A 4,211-nucleotide genomic window follows, 5' to 3' on the forward strand; every position below is an offset into this window, starting at 1 on the left:
CAAGATCTTTGGTCTTCCCCTGGCCTGGTTCAAGTAGTATCAAGACTAGGCCTTATTTTTCTTAGTTTCAGAAGTCTCCCTTTTCCGAGTGAATTAGCAAGAGCACGACTCGCGACCTCTTATTCTGCGACATCTTCCTTTTGTCGCCTAATCTTCCGTTCCTCTCTACCTATGAGCTTCTAAGTAGGTCATTCCAGGCCGTCCATTTAGAAAGGGCACCTCCCAGGTTCTCATAGCATCTTGCTTTCCTGGTTCACTCTGCCAAGATGAACTCTTTCTTTGTTCAAAGTCAAAGTCCACGTCAAGCCCTCCATTGAGGTAATCTCGGCCTGATTGTCATTCCTTGCTGGCACTACGCTGACCGAGGGAGGGTTCTGATGAATATTGGTCATCACGCGTGGACTTCTCTTCAGGCCTCGTTTTCCGCGACTTCCTTAGCCTGACCAGAAACGCAAGACCTGTGATACGAAAGACAGGCCAGGGTGGAACCTTTTCTTTTTAACTAGTCTTAAAGTGGATGTCGCAGCCTTGAGTTCTTTTTATTGAATTCACGAGATTGAAAATTTGGATGGAATGAGTCGGCAAGGGGATCAACCATCTTCTTTCAGTAAAGGCCCACACATTCTCCTTAATATTGGGGTGGGATAAAAGGACTCTGAAGAAGGAAACTCTCTTCCCGTCTTGCGTAACTGACCACTGCATAGATGCAGAAACATCTTTATTGAGAACTAGAGCTTCTTTCGGGCAGGAAGCAGGCCGGGCCCGACGGGCGGGCATCCCCCGCTACGCAAGCAGCATTGTTCGCCACCACCCGAGAAGCAAAAGATTAGAGAGTCAAGGCGGAAAAGACAAGCATAGTGGTCTAATGACAAGGGCCGACGACGGAAGCTCGGGACGGAGCCGTATGATGCGGAAGTCTCACGTACGGTTCCCTGAGAAGGGAGTGGCTACCCACTGGAGCTTCGACCAACTACCACCGGTCAATTCCGCTTTGGGGCCACCCCTGACTCTACCATCATTATAGGGGTATGGGGTTCGAGACAAAGAAAGATGAAATTGGGGGAATTAGTTTTATGCCCTTAGAGGCAATATGAAGATCCGAAACTATAGCTAGAGCAGCTATGGAGATAGCTGCCAGTAAAATGCCAATACGAAGTCAATTTATTCGATTAGAGATATAGAACCCCTAAAACTAAACGGGTATTGAACATAAAAAAAAAGCCCCGTTTTTCTTTCTAAAAAGACAATATTTCTTTCATTCTTTTGCATTGAAATAACAAAACAAATTGAAATCAAAATAATATGATTCAACCTCAGACCCTTTTAAATGTAGCAGATAATAGTGGAGCTCGAAAATTGATGTGTATTCGAGTCATAGGAGCCGCTGGTAATCAGCGATATGCTCGTATTGGTGATGTTATTGTTGCTGTAATTAAAGACGCATTGCCGCAAATGCCCCTAGAAAGATCCGAAGTAATTCGAGCTGTAATTGTACGTACATGTAAAGAGTTCAAATGTGAAGATGGTATAATAATCCGCTATGATGACAATGCCGCGGAATATTGCCCCAATAAGAGCAATTGCGCATCCAGACATCACGTTTTTCGATTCGAGTTTTGGCAGGGCAGGCAATCTGCGAATTTATAGATCCTTAAGCAGTAGAAAGAAGAAGGAAAGTCTGCCTTTTCTTCCACCTATACTACTTTCTTCTTTTGCGGATTGGAGGTTACCACAGGTTGCTTAGGAGGATCTATTTCAATGAAACCAATAAAAATAAGAACTAAAGATCTAATCTTTAAGAACTCAACGATCTTCTATCGAAAAAGAACCCGATGGAATTTGGAGTATTTGGGATCTCCTACTCATCCCACCTCATCCGGTCTATTAGGTTCGGGAAGCTCGATCAACCCTGAAGAAATATGTGAAGAACAACATCTTCATTTCGAAAAAGGAATATTCTTTTTCTTCTCTTTTTATCTTTCCAAAGAAAACTGCTTTTCTTGGGGAACGATAGCTCAACTTGTTTTTATGAAGTCAGATTTCCCTTGTTTTGCACTTCGCAAGGGGATGACTTGCGCTTGCTGTAGCCTAACTTTTTCTAGTTCGAAAGGAAGAAATACTCCATCTGTTTGTTCTTGACTTAAGCAGTTCAAGTAGTTAGGACATAGTGTTCGGTACGACTTAAGGCTACTGGATTTACTTTATTTAATGTTGCATCTGCTTTCAACTATTTCATAGCCTCCCGTCCCGAGCAAACGTCGAGAGCAGGGTGTTGAGCCAAAAAGTAAAATCCATAGAGTTGGGGACTAAAGAGACTCTTTTTTTACAGCCAACCATGAAGAGAAGAGAGTCTCAGAGTAGATTCGGTAATGTTGAGTCGATCTAGTATGGAAAATTCCTCGCTGTGCGCTCGCCTTTTGCCTGCGCCCGGTTCCTGATCAAGTGTTGGAAAAACCGGAATATGATGCTTTCTACTTCAGCAGTAGGGTTGGCCTGAAGCCAGCCCATAGAATAGATACGGGCGTGTTCTACACAGGAGTTCGTGACACCACTTTCTAAACAAAAGTTGGCTAAATCCAATGCGGAACCAAGCAGTAAGATAAATTCATCATGGTAATTATTACTCGAAAACCAAAGTGGAACGGAGAGAACGGAGAGTCAGTTATCGCATCCACATCCTCCACATCCATCTATTATATTACTAAGGCTCTGAAGCCGCTGCCCACGACGGGAAATACATGTAGCTGCCCACTTTGAATTAGTAATGCTTGCGGGTGTTCGCTTCTCTGTAGCACAGGCACCTTTACCTTCCTTCTAGGTTGGTTCTGGCTTCCTTACGGCTATAGCCGAAATAGGAACCGAACTGTCTCACGACGTTCTAAACCCAACTCACGTACCACTTTCATCGGCGAACAACCGAACCCTTGGGACCTTCTTCAACCCCAGGATGTGATGAGTCGACATCGAGGTGCCAAACGACTCCGTCGATAAGAGCTCTTGGGTAGTAATCATACTATTAGCTAAGCGACAAGAGTAGTGCGACTGGTAGGACGAGCACTACTCGATAAGCAAGCAAGCCAGCCAACTCATTTCATTCGTTTGGTAGTAAAGTATAAGCTAAGCCCCCATGATTGGGGGTTTGGGGGTTGAATCTTCGAACGGAGAGAGAACTGTTACTAGGAACGGAGCGAGCTTGATACTCTGAAGCGAGGGATATACCCATCCGATATTACTCGCCCTTAGCAGACCAAGGCACATTTGCTCGACTGAAGAGGAGAAGCAAGTATGCCTGCAGTCCAGACATCTAGCTTGCTTAAGTAAAGTCAGCAAGCGTAATGGCTGGATAAGTGGAGATTGTTTCAATCGCAACGACCCGAAGGGATCTGCAAGAGGAATTGAAGCGAGGGGTATATCCTGAACTGAGGAGTAGAGAGCAAGCGTAGAGGAGGCATACAGTTGTCGCGTAGTGGCCCCAACTCTTGCGATTCCTGTTTAATCTAACTAGTTCTAGATTCGAATAGGCTGTTGTTTCCATTCTTCTTGCGGAAGTAAGCTAAGCTAAACTCAAGTCATTTGGACTGCGTAAATAGTCTTTGGACTGCGTAAATAGTGCGTGCTGGTCCCCCTTGCAGAGAACAAATACGTCATTTCTTGACCAACTCTTCTGATATCTTGCCGCTGGTTCATATCTAGATCTGACTTAACAGAACAGACAACTAAACCTCGATCGGAGACAGCATTGAACAGACAAGAAATTCTCTATTGGGCAAGGCCCTTGACTAACTGATATCAAGGTATCCCTGTATTAGTAGGAGCACTAGCACTTATGGTGTGACTGCAAGGGCTTCACCCAGTTCGAAGTAACCTTCCAAGTACCACATATATAAATACCCCTCTTAGGCCGGACAAATCCGCACTCACGATCATGTATTATCCGCTAAAAAAGCTACATTCTTTCGCTTTCGCTTAAAACTCTCTATATATATATCCTTAAAATAGATGCATGTCACATACATTGATCTAAAAACATAGATCTCAATTCTCAGATGTATACCTAGGCCAGGGCGACCCACCGCTAACACACATGAAATCAGCAAAATATATCCCAAAAAAGATGTCGCGGACTTCGGTAGACGAGATCGAACTTAGCTTTCGCTAACCATCTAAGATTGCACGACTCTCTTTCGAAAGTACGGGTAAGTAACTACTAC

The sequence above is a fragment of the Lolium rigidum genome, unplaced genomic scaffold (genome assembly GCF_022539505.1).
Source record: "Lolium rigidum isolate FL_2022 unplaced genomic scaffold, APGP_CSIRO_Lrig_0.1 contig_34818_1, whole genome shotgun sequence".
Classification (NCBI taxonomy): Eukaryota; Viridiplantae; Streptophyta; class Magnoliopsida; order Poales; family Poaceae; genus Lolium; species Lolium rigidum.